This window comes from Rhinopithecus bieti, unplaced genomic scaffold (genome assembly GCF_001698545.2).
Source record: "Rhinopithecus bieti isolate Rb0 unplaced genomic scaffold, ASM169854v2 scaffold_5260, whole genome shotgun sequence".
Taxonomy (NCBI): Eukaryota; Metazoa; Chordata; class Mammalia; order Primates; family Cercopithecidae; genus Rhinopithecus; species Rhinopithecus bieti.
In genome coordinates, this window is record NW_016805896.1 from 1,060,638 (window position 1) to 1,074,295 (window position 13,658).

A 13,658-nucleotide genomic window follows, 5' to 3' on the forward strand; every position below is an offset into this window, starting at 1 on the left:
AGTTTAATTAGATCCCATTTGTCAGTTTTGGCTTTTGTTGCAAAAAAAAAAATTGCTTTACGTGATTTCCTCATAAAAGCTTTGCCCATGCCTATGTCTTGAATGGTATTGCCTAGGTTTTCTTCTAGCGTTTTTATGGTTTTGGGTTTTATATTTAAGTCTTTAATCCATCTTGGGTTAATTTTTGTATAAAGTATAAGGAAGGGGTCCAGTTCCAGTTTTCTGCATATGACTAGCCAGTTTTCCCAGCACCTTTTTTTTTTTTTTTTTTGAAATGGAGTCTTGCTTTGTCACCCAGGCTGGAGCACAGTGGCACGGTCTCAGCCCATTGCAACCTCCACCTCCCAGGTTCAAATGACTTCAGCATCATTTATTAAATAGGGAATCGTTTCCCCATTGCTTGTTTTTGTCAGGTATGTTGAAGATCAGATGGTTGTAGATGTGTGGTGTTATTTCTGAGGTCTCTATTCTGTTGCATTGGTCTATGTGTCTGTTTTGGTACCAGTACCATGCTGTTTTCATTACTATAGCCTTGTAGTATAGTTTGAAGTCAGGTAGCATGATGCCTCAAGCTTTGTTCTTTTTGCTTAGGATTGTCTTGGCTTTGCAGGCTCCTTTTCAGTGCCATATGAATTTAAAGTAGTTATTCTCTGTGCCACATGACACTTTAAAACCAGCCACATAATTGGAAATAAAACACTCCTCAGCAAATATAAAAGAACTGAAATCCTAAAAACAGTCTCTCAGACCACAGTGCAATCAAATTAGAACTCAGGATTAAGAAACTCAGTCAAAACCACACAACTATATGGAAATTGAACAACATGTTTCTGAATGACTCCTGGGTAAATAATGAAATTAAGGCAGAAATCAAGAAGTTCTTCGAAACCAATGAATCAAAGAGACAACATACCAGAATTTCTGGGAGACAGCTAAAGCTGTATTAAGTGGAAAATTTATAGCACTAAATGCCCACATCAGAAAGCTATAAAGATCTCACATTGACACCCTAACATCACAATTAAAAGAACTAGAAAAGCAAGGGCAAGGAAATCTAAAACCTAGCTGTAGACAAGAAATAACTAAGATCAGAGTGGAAATGAAGGAGATAGTAACACAAAAAACTCTTTAAAAAATCAATCAATCCAGGAGCTGGTTTTTTGAAAAAAACAATATAATAGATACCTCATTAGCTAGACTAATAAAGAAGAAAAGAGAGAAGAATCAAATAGACACAATAAGAAATGATAAAGGGGATATCACCACTGACCCCACAGAAATAAACTCTACCATCAGAGAATACAATAAACACCACTATGCAAATAAACTAGAAAATCTAGAAGAATTGGATAAATTTCTGGACACATATACCTTCCCAAGGCTATACAGGGAAGAAATTGAGTTCCTGAATAGTCCAATAAAAAGTTCTGAAATTAAGGCACTAAATAGCCTACCAACCAAAAACAACCCAAGACCAGGTGGATTCAGAGTCAAATTCTACCAGAGTTTCAAAGAGGAGCTGGTACCATTCCTTCTGAATTTTTTCCAAACAATTGAAAAGGAAGGGCTCCTACCTAACTCATTTTATGATGCCAGCATACATCCTGATACCAAAACCTGGCAGAGACACACACACAAAAAAAGAGAATTTTAGACCAATATCTCTGATGAACATCGATGCAAAAATCCTCAATAAAATACTGGCAAACCGAATCCAGCAGCACATCAAAAAGCTTATCCACCACAATCAAGTTGGCTTCATCTCTGGGATGCAAGGCTTGTTCAACACAAGCAAATCAATAGACATAATCCATCACATAAACAGAACCAATGACAAAAATCACATCATTATCTCAATAGGTGCAGAAAAGACCTTTGATAACATTCAATATCCCTTCATGCTAAAAGCTGTCAATAAATAGGTATTCCTGGAACATATTTCAAAATGATAAGAGCTATCTATGACAATCTCACAGACAATATCATACTGAATGGGCAAAAGCTTGAAGCATTTCCTTTGAAAACTGGCACAAGATAAGGATGCCTTCTGTCATCACTTCTATTCAGCATAGCATTGAAAGTTCTGGCCAGGGCGATCAGTCAAGAGAACGAAATAAGGGGTATTCAGATAAGAGAAGAGGAAGTCAAATTGTCTCTGTTTGCAGATGACATGATTGCATATTTAGAAAACCCCATCATCTCAGCCCACTCCTTAAGCTGATAAGCAACTTCAGCAGTCTCAGGATACAAAATCAATGTGCAAAAATCACAAGCGTTCCTATACACCAACAATAGACAAGCAGAGAGCCAAATCATGAATGAACTCCTGTGCATTTTCAATCCACCACTCTAATCTCACCTTCCCAATAAAAATTTCCTCCCCAAAATATACTGATTCATTCATGCTGAACATTAAGTTGAAGTTATTATCTATGCCACACGTTTATGTGTGATATTGTATTATTCTAATTGCTAAATAGAACCTGTTTTATAAGTCTTAACTCTGCCACAAAGCTATTTCCTCAGTGCTTCCTGCATACCTGACAGTGTCTAATAACATTCTGGACATTCTGTAGACATAGCACAAAGTTGTTTTATTGCTATTAAAAGTGATCACCTCATATATGTCATTTATGGTTAGAGTGAATCTTTTGTGTTAAGGTAAATCTTTCACAGAAAGTATTCATATGAACAATGAGTTTGATCTTGAAGCAGAATGCTAAAGTGGATAGCAAATTATTATCTAAGGTTATCTTTTTAGAGTAGCTTTTCATCTGTCCTGACAGAATTTATGATAAGGCTAAACTTCATTTTTAAGAAGAATATTAAAATTGCTTCTTCATTTTTGAATGTTAAAAGACAGTGGAAATGGTATATGAGTTATTTTTCTAAATTTTTAAAATATTAAGCTATATTTTAATTTTTTTCCAAAAAAGACATCTTTTGGTGTTTTTAAACTCTCTTTGTTTTATAAAATGTTTTTGTTTATTATGATTTTATATTAAAATTATATTCTTATCAAAATTTTAAATATATGAACCCTTTGTAAGTGATGATTTAAAGTATTGATAAATATTATTTATAAATAGAAGAAACATTAACAGATATGTATTCATTACATATTGCTTTTCAAGAAATATAGCTGTCCACTAATTGGTTTTCTCTTTATCTGGTGTTTTTGTTACTTACTGTTGTCAATTTTTTTACTTGCAAATTATCTATGAATGATATAATCCCCAAAGGGGAAAAGAAGCATTCAAAAATTTCTTCATATAATACAAAGTTTAAAAAGCTAAAATCCTGGGCTGGGTGTGACGGTTCACACCTGTAATCCCAGCACTTTGGGAGGCCAAAGCGGGTGGATCACCTGAGATCAGAAGTTTGAGACCAGCCTGGCCAACATGGTGAAACCCTGTCTCTACTAAAAATGACAGAGCAAGACTGCATCTCAAAAAGAAAAAAGAAAAAAAGTTAAAAATGACATATATAGTGGCTCAAGCCTGTAATCCCAGCACTTTGGGAGGCCGAGACAGGAGGATCACGAGGTCAGGAGATCGAGACCATCCTGGCTAACACGGTGAAACCCCGTCTGTACTAAAAATACAAAAAACTAGCCGGGCGAGGTGGCGGGCGCCTGTAGTCCCAGCTACTCGGGAGGCTGAGGCAGGAGAATGGCGTAAACCCGGGAGGCGGANAAAATGACGTATATATGTCTGTGTATATATATGTGTGTGTGTGTGTATGTGTATGTATGTGTGTGTGTGTATATATATATATATATTTAATCTCACATCAGTGAAAAATAAAGCATTTTACTAATCTTGATATGGTGTGGATCTGTTTCCCTGCCCAAATCTCACATGAGTTATTATAATTCCCAGTGTGGGAGGTAGGGCCTGTAGGGGGTGATTGGATCATGGGGGCAGATTTCTCCCTTGGTACTATCTTCATGACAATGAGTGGGCTCTCGTGACATCTGGTCATTTAAAATTGTGTAGCACCTTCCTGCTCTCTCTCTCCCTCCTGCTCTGGCCATATGAAGCTCCTCACTCCTGTGTGCCTTCCTCCAAGATTGTAAGTTCCCGGAGGCCTCCCCAGAAGCTGATGCCGTTATGTGCTTCCTGTATAGCCTGTGGAACTTTAGGCCAATTAAACCTCTTTTTAAAATAAATTACCAAGTATCTGTTATTTTTTCTATATAGCAGTGGGTGAACTGACTAATATAAAATCAGTAGATTTTAAAAATGGAATTTGCAACCGTGATATTTCTTATGCATTTCTCATAGGAGATTAATGGTTGCTATGTACAAATCCTAAATTAAACTAAGAAAATCACCTCAAGTATCATATTTAAACAGCAACAAATAAATATATCACTTTGTAAAGTTACTACAAATCAATACAAAGAAGGTAAAATTCAATAAGACTTATTATACTGAAGTATGTATGACCACAAACTGTTTTTACAATAGGGCTGCTCAACAACAGCCCCATTTCTGAGACAACAGAAATACTCCATTCATTCTGCAGTGTATGGTGAGATGATCACTATCACATGTATCTACTGAGTACTGGAAATGTAGCTAGCAGATACATGTGAAATGTAGCTATTGTAAGCTAAATGTAAATGTAGCTTATAATAGCTAAATGTAAACTGAGAAAGTTTTTTTTTTTTTTATTTCAACTTTTATTTTAGATTCAAGAGGTACATGTGTAAGTTTGTTACATGGATATATTGTATGATATTGAGGTTAGAGATATGGATCACATCACTCAGGTAGTGAGCATAGTACCCAACAGGAAGTTTTTCAATCCGTTCTCCCTCCCAGTTTCCCTACTCCTTCTAGTAGTTTGCAGTGTCTGTTGTTCCCATCTTTATGTCCATGTGTAACCATTGTTTAGCTGTCATTTATAAATGAAACCATGTGGTATCTGGTTTTCTGTTTCTTCATTAACTCACTGAAGATTATGGCCTCTAGCAGCATTCGTGTTGCTGGAAAGAATATGATTTCAACCATTTTTATGGATGTGAAGTATTTCTTGGTATATATGTACCACATTTTCTTTATCCAATCCACCACTGTTGAGCACAAAGGTTGATCCCATGTCTTCACTATTGTGAATAGCAATGTGGTGAACAGACAAGTGCATGTGTCTTTTTGGAAGACTAATTTATTTTCCTTTGGGTATATACCCAATAATGGGAATTCTAGGTCAAATGGTAGCTCTGTTTTAAATTCTTTGACAGATCTCCAAACTGCTTTCTACAGTGGCTGAATTAATTGACATTCCCACCAAAACTGCATAAGCCTTCCCTTTTCTCCATAGTCTAACCAGCATCTATTATTTTTGACTTTTTAATAATAGCCATTTTGACTAGTATGAGATATTGTGGTTTTAACTTGCATTTCTCTGATGACTGATAATGATGAGCATTTTCTCACATGTTTGTTGACCACTTGTATATTTTTTTTTAAAGAAGTGTTTGTTTAGCTTCTCTGCCCATTTTTTAGTGAGATTATTTAATTTTTGCTTGTTGATAAGTTCTTTATGGATTCTGGACATTTACCTTTGTCAGATGCATAGTTTGTGAATATTTTCTCTCATTCTGTAGGTTGTCTGTTTACTCTGTTGACAATTTATTTTGCAGTGCAGAAGCTCTTTATAGATCCCACTCACCGATTTTTGTTTTTGTTGCAATTGCTCTTGGGAACTTAGCCAAACATTATTTGCCAAGGCTGATATTGAGAATGGTACTTCCTAGATTTTCTTCTAGGATTTTTATAATTTGTCATCTTACATTTAAATCTTTAATCCATCTTGAGTTAATTTTTATCTATGGTAAAAGATAGGGGTACAGTTTGATTCTTCTTCATATGGCTAGCCAGTTTTCCCAGTATCATTTATTAAATAAGGAATCATTTCCCATTGCTTGTTTTGTCATCTTTGTAGACGATCAGATGGTTGTAGGTGAGCAGGATTATTTCTGGGTTTTTCTACTGTGGATATAGATCCATTGATCTATATATCTATTTTTTACCTGTACCATGCTGTTTTGGTACCATAGGCTGAAGACAGGTATTGTGATGCCTCCAGCTTTGTTCTTTATGCTTAGGATTGCTTTGACTGTTGGGGCTCTGTTTTTGCTTCCAAATGTAATTCTAAATACTTTTGTATAATTCTGTGAAAAATGATGCTGGTAGTTTGATTGGAATAGCATTGAATCTGTAAATTGCTTTGGTCAGTATGGTCATTTTAACAACATTGATTTTTCCAATCCATTAGGATGGAATGTTTTCCTGTTTATTTGTGTCATTTCTGGTTTCTTTCAGCAGTGTTTTTTAGTTCTCTTTATAGAGATCTTTCACTTCCTGTAGACATATTACTAGGTGTTTCATTTTTCATGGCTATTGCAAATGGGATTATATTCTTGATTTGACTCTCAGCTTGAGCACGATTAGTGTATAGAAATGGTACTGATTTTTGTACATTGATTTTGTATCCTGAAACTTTACTGATGTTATTTTATTCTAGGAGCATTTGGGCAGAGACTGTGGAGGTATTCTAGGTATGTAATCATATCATCTATGAAGATAGAGTCTTACTACTTTTTTTCCCATTTAAATGACTTTTATTTCTTTCACTTGCCTGATTGCTCTGGCAAGGACTTCCAGTACTGTGTTGAATAGGATTTGTGAGACTGGGCATCCTTGTCTTGTTCCAGTTTTTGAGGAGAATGGTTCCAGCTTTTGTCCACTCAGTATGAGATTGGCTGTTGGTTTGCTATAGATGGCTTTTATTATTTTGAGGAGTTCCTTTGATGCCTAATCTGCTGAGGGTTTTTATGATGAAGGGATGGTGGATTTTATTGAAAGATTTTTTTTGTGTGTCTATTGAGATGATCATATGATTTTTGCTTTTAATTCTGTTTATGTAGTGAATAACATTTATTTATTTGTATTTGTTGAACAAGTCTTGCATCCCAGGAAGCAAGCTTACTTGATTGTGGTGTATTAACTTTTCAATGTGCCACTGGATTTTGTTTGCTAATATTTTCTTGAGGGATTATGAATCTACATTCATCAGGGATATTGATCTGAAGTTTTCTTTTTCATTGTATCTCTGCCATACTTTGTTATCAAGCTGATGCTGGCATTGTAGAGTGAGTTAGGGGGTTACCCCTGCTTCTCAGTTTTTTGGAATAGTTTCAGCAGAATTGGTACCAGGTCTTCTTTGTATGTCTGGTGGAATTTGGCTGTGAATCCATCTTGTCCAGGGATCTTTTTTGTTGTTGTTGTTATTAGGTTTCTTTTTATTGCTGATTCAATTTTTGGAACTTCTTATTGTTCTTTTCAGGTTCACCTTCTTCCTGGTTCAGTCTTGGGAGGTTGTGTCTTTCCAGGAATTTATCCATATCCTCTATATTTTCTAATTTTTGTGCCTAGAGTTATTCGTAATAGTTTCTGTTAATCTTTTATATTTCTGTGGGATTGGGAGTAATACCGTCCTTGCCATTTTTCATTGCACTTATTTAAATATTCTTTTTCTCTTTGTTAATCTAGCTAGTAATCTATCAATCTTTCTTATTCTTTTGAGAAACAAATTCTTGGTTTCATTGATGTTTTGCATGGATTTTCGCCTCTCAAGTTAATTCAGTTCTTCTCTAATTTTAGTTCCTTCCTTTTTTTATATATATAGCTTTGGGGTTAGTTGATTTGCTGTTGTCTTCTAGTTTATTGAGGTGCAAAGTTAGATTGTTAATTTGTTTCTAACTTATTGATGAAAGCATTTAGTGCTATAAACTTTTCTCTTAACATGCTTAATCTGCATCCCAGAAATTTTGGCAAGCTGTGTCCCCAATTTTATTAATTTCTAATTTTTTTTTCCTTAATTTTGTTGTTCATTCAGGAATTATTCAGAAGCAAGTTGTTTAATTTCTGTGTGCTTGTGTAGTTTTGGGAGGCCTTCTTGATAGTAATTTCTGTTTTTATTTTACTGTGTTCTGAGAGTGTGGTTGGTATGATTTTGTTTTATTGAATATATTGATCCTAGCTTTATGGCAATATTTGGTCCATTTTAAAGAATATGTTCTGTGTGCAGATGAGAAGAATGTATATTCTGTGATCTTTGGGTGGATTGTTCTGTAGATGTCTATTAGGTTCAATTGATTGAATGTCACATTTAAGTCCAAAATTTTTTTGTTAGTTTTTTGCCTCAATTAACTGTGTAATGCTATCAGTGGAGTCTTGAAATTTCTTACGATTATTTTGTGTCTAAGTCTTTTCATAGTTTAAGAAAAGCTTGTCTTTTTGTTTGTTTTGTTTTTAATCTGAGTGCTCCAATGGGTGCAAATATATTTAGTATAGTTAAGTCTTCTTTTTGAATTGTAGCCTTTATCATGTAATGCCCTTCTTTGTCCTACTTAATTGTTGTTGGTTTAATATATATTCTATCTGATATAAGAATAGTGACTCCTGCTGTTCTTTTGTTTTCCATTTGCATGGTAGATCTTGTTATATCCCTTTACTTTGAGCCTGTGGTTATCACTACATGTGAGATGGGTCTGTTGAAGACAGAAGATGGGTGGGTCTTGCCTATTTATCCAGTATGCAATTCTGTCTTTTAAGTGGGGTATTTAGACTATTTACATTTAGGGTTAGGACTGACATTAGAGATTTTGATCCTGTCATCTTATTGTCAGCTGGTTGTTTTGTAGACTTGATTATGTAGTTGCTTTATAGTGTCTGTGGGGTATGTAGTTACGTGTGTTTTGTGTTAGTATGTGTCATTCTTTCATGTCTATATTGAGCACTCTCTTAAGGACTTCTTGTAAAGCTTGTCTAGTTTTAATGAATTCCTTTAGTGTTTGCTTGTCTGAAAAAGATTTTATTTCTCCTTCACTTATGAAACTTAGTTTGGCAGGATATAAAATTCTTGGCTGTAATTTTTTTTTTCTTTAAGAATGCTGAAAATAGGCCACCAATATCTTCTGTCTTGTAAGGTTTCTGTTGAGAGATCTGCCACTAGCCTGGTGGGGATTCCCTTGGTATGTAATCTGACTCTTCTCTCTAGCTGCCTTTAAGACATTTTTTCTTTCATGTTGACCTTGGAGAATCTGATAACTGTACTTGAGGGATGGTCAACTTGTATGGTATCTAGCAGGGGTCCTTTATATTTCTTGATTTGTATGTCAAGCTCTGTACTGAGGTCAGAAAAATGTTCATGGACTATGCCCTCAAAAATATTTAACAAGGTGCTTATTCTCTCTCCTTCCCTCTTAAGAATGCCAGTGAGTCATAGGTTTAGTCTCTTCACATAATCCCATATTTCTCAGAGGTTTTGTTCATTTCCAAAAATTATTTTTTCTGTATTTTTATTCTGATTTGATTTAAGTAAGTGATTTTTAAGCTATGAAATTCTTTCCTCACCTTGGTTTATCCTGCTAATAATACTTCAAATTGTATTTTGATATTCTTGTAGTGAATTTTTCAGTTCCAGAATTTAGTTTGGTTCTTTCTTAAAATGGCTAGTTCATTTTTCAGCTTTTGGGTTGTTTTACTAGATTACTTGGACTTTTTAGATTGGGTTTCAACTTTCTCTTGGATCTCAATAAGCTTTCTTGTCATCCAGATTTTGAATTCTATGTCTGTCATTTCTGTCATTTTAGTCTGTTTAAGAACTATTTCTGGGAAGCTAGTGGACTCATTTGAAGGTAAAGGGATACTGGCTTTTTGAATTGCCAGACCTCCTAAGCTGATTCTTTCTCATTTGAGAGAGCTAGTGTTTTTTTTTTTTTTTTTTTTTTTTTTTAGTTGTATTGTAAGCTGAATATAGCCAATTGTCTTTAAGTATTTTCAGAGGGTCAGCCCTCTGTCTAGGATTTTATTTATTTATTTATTTATTTATAGATTCTTGCTCTTTGTATCACATGGGTCTATATTGGCAGAATATTTTTAACATTGTAGTTTGGGCTATGATCCAGTAGATGGTGCTTAAGAGTAATGGCCGACAGATGGAGTCTTACTTCTTTTAGCAGCTCTTTTGTATTTCCTTGTGTTGCAAGCAGTGCTCTGTAGTGTGCAGGGAAGACAAATGACACCCTTACCTGGTCTACTTCGGGGCCTTGGGGGAGCCCCCTTCAATCACTGGTGACACAGTCATATTTCTTTTGTTAGGTGTTCCAGATTGCTTGGCTCTCCAGGGAAGAGGTCTCAGCAAGGAGACAGAACACACCTTTTCATTACTGGCCCTGCATTAGGGGGGATGCCCTGCTCCCATGCTGGCCAGTGAACCCATGTGTCTCACCCCTCTCTGTGCTCTGAGAGTGGGGCCTTTTTCCCAACTCAAGTGTTGTCCACAGATCTTGACTCAATATTCCTGAGCTGCATGCTGCAGCCCTGGGGTGCTGGAACCAGGCCACACTTCTGTCCTCTGGACCCTGTGAATGATGCTGTAGCTGCCAAAAAGTGCTCCCAGGATTCCAGAAAAGTCCTCAAGTAGAGCAAAATACCCAGGCTAGGCAGTGGAGGCTGTGCTGTGTACCCCTTTCTGTGAGGTGGCAAGGCAGGGGCCCTAGGAGGGGCTGGTGAGCAGGAAGGTCTAGGCAACAGATGTGCCCCGTCCTGAAGAAAAGTCAGCCTCACTCTCTCCTGGACCAGCTGTCAGCTGGGACTAGAAATACTTGGACGGAGATGGGGAACCATGAGTGGGGCATTGGAAACTGTGGCCGCACTCCGCTGCAGCAGCTTCATGCACAAAAGCTCCTGGGCTTCAGGCTGGCTGAAGCCCTATCTCTGCTCACTCTCTGGGATGATCTCTTTGCCAGTTCGAATGTTCATGATAGATACAGGGTCACCTTTAGCTAGGATCCCAGAGGTCTGTGGCAGGAATGGGCTGTCCATCCTTCCCTTAACTCACCTCTTTCCCAGGAACCATTCAGGTAGCCCTAGCATTTGTGTACCCCATGTATGGTTTTCAGCTTTCTGTCTCTTCAGCCCTGGTTTCAGTGTCAGCTCTCCGTTGACTGTCAATGTTCTCTGTCCAAAGATCTGCCAAAGTATGTTGGTTTACTCTATATTTTGGTCTGTCTCATTGGAAGCAGTGCTTCCTGGATCTGGTCATCCATCCAGTCATCCTTCTTGTCTTCAATTGAAAGTGATTTTTAAGTTAATTTAATTAGTCATACTTGGCTAGTAGCTTATGTATTGGACAGTACAGTTATAAAGAAGAGGAGGTCTTGGGACAATGTATCAGTGGCTCTTGGCAAGAGACATAGCACAATCAACAGGGTTTGGCTAATGAAAAAATAACGACAATACATTGTACTTGTAAAACATATGTAAAAGTAAAATATATAACAAAAAATGCACAAAGAATACGAGGGAATAATTGGAATTGATAGAAGTCTTTTACTCTACCAAAATGTCATATAAAATATTTTTTCAACAAATGTTGCTGAACATTTGGATTTCCATAGACAATAAAATTAACCTGGATGTGTATTTCACACCTTATGTAAAACTAACTAAAAATGGACCATATGTGTATATATGTATATTTTTTTGAGATGGAGGTTCACTCTTGTTGCCCAGGGTGGAATGCAATGGAGCGATCTCAGCTCACTGCAACCTCTGCCTCCCAGGTTCAAAAGATTCTCCTGACCCCATCTCCTGACTAGCTGGGATTACAGGCATCTGCCACTAAGCCCGGCTAAATTTTTGGTATTTTTAGTAGAGACAGGGTTTCACCATGTTGGCCAGGCTCATCAAAATGGACCATATTTTCAAATATAAAATGTAAAATGGTAAAACTTCTATAAGAAACTGTAGGAGAAATCTTTTGTCTTTGTGTTAGGCAAAGAGTTTTGGGATATAATACAAAAAGCAAAGGTCAGAAAAGAAAAATTGGACTTGATAGAAATTAATTTTTTAATTCACAAAGCCTTAATTTCAAAGGCTCAAGGAAAAACAAATATAAATATTTATGGGGTTAAGTAAATAAAAAATGGGATGGTGAAGCACTCTGAGACTGGTATCAGCAGGACACCATTTTATCCACAGAGTTGATGGAGCAAGAGAATTAAATGATATTACCATGATCCAGTAAGAGATAAAATCCTGGAAGAGAGATACTGCCTAAGAGAAGTTTCATTTGATGAGGAAAGCAGCCACTGGCTAGACCACAAATAGGCAGGAGTTAGCCCAAGAAATAAATAATAAGGTTGTTAGAGGCAGATAATTTACCTGGCTTTTGCTTCCCAACTGGTCTGGGCAATATGGTCCATAGAAGTCAGCCTCTCAAGTGTTCACTAAAAGAAATAAAAAAGGGAGGGGGGACAGAAATGGATTGGAGGGAATATCCCTCAAATTCTGCTGTCTTTACACTCAGCTTCTATTTTTGTCCTTTCCTTAATTAAAACAAACAAAACAACAACAACAACAACAACAAATGAGCACTTCCTACACCGACAAAATACAAAGCCATAACCATAGTCACTATGGTCTTTATCACCCAGGCTGGAGTGCAGTAGCACGATCACTGTTCACTGCAGCCTTCACCTCCTGGACTCAAGTGATCCTCCCACCTCAGCCTCCCCAGTAGCTGGGACTACAGGTGTGTGCAACCATGCATGGCTAAGTTTTGTATTTTTTGTAGAGATAGGGTTTTTCTGTGTTACCCAGGCTGCTTTCAAACTCCTGGGTTCCAGCAATCTGCCTGCCTTGCCTCACAAAGTGCTGGGATTACAGGCAGATCCATGGCACCCAGCCCTACCTGAATCATATGTTGTACAGAACGTCTAGGTATTTCACTCTTTTCCAGAGCTTATTCACCCTGATAAGTGGCGAAAACTCCGTCTGGAGAAGGCATGGGGAAGATATACTCTGTAGACTTGTTGCCATGTTACAATTTTTTCAAAGTAAGCGGACTTCTCAGTTAATGTGCTGCAGGTCTGTAAACTGATGTAGGTCTAGGACTAGACTAAGGAGTGTGAAACTCCAATGGGAACTTGATTCAGATATATCCCTGCCAAACATAGATACTTTATCTCATATTTTATCCATAATCCTTGCTTGACATTCCTCTATTGAGCTTAAGCATAGTCCAATGTCATAATTCCTCTTTCTTGGTATAACATCACTAGATCATTTCCCAAAACTCCCCTGCCAGATCTAGACAAATGAAATTGGCAAAGGTCCTACAAATACCTCAGTATATGCAATTTATTTATTTATTTGGAAAGAGACTTTTCACTTTCCTCTCTAGTAAACTCTTGTGAAGAAACTGGAAGCAATAAAATATGGTGAAGTTAAATCCTGAGTAAAAACAGCATACTATTTTTGAGCCAACTGAACACAAAGTGAAGTCACTAAAACAGTTCTTTGCAAGGGAGATTGGTTCTCTGAAATAAAGGAGATGAACTGCTTCCACTGCCAAAAACAATATGGGAGGGCTTTTGAATTAAAATTTTCAGTTTGGCCTGTTTTTGCCTGAATCTCATTGTTCTTTCTCAACAACTTTTCTTAGCATAAACAATTGGTCAAGTTACACATTTCACTAACATTGCAACTCTACACTCTTACAATTATGCCTCAGGCTTTGTCTTCAGCCGTGTCTGCCCTATACGATCCCAAATAAGGGATTGTTTTAAAACTGCTGTT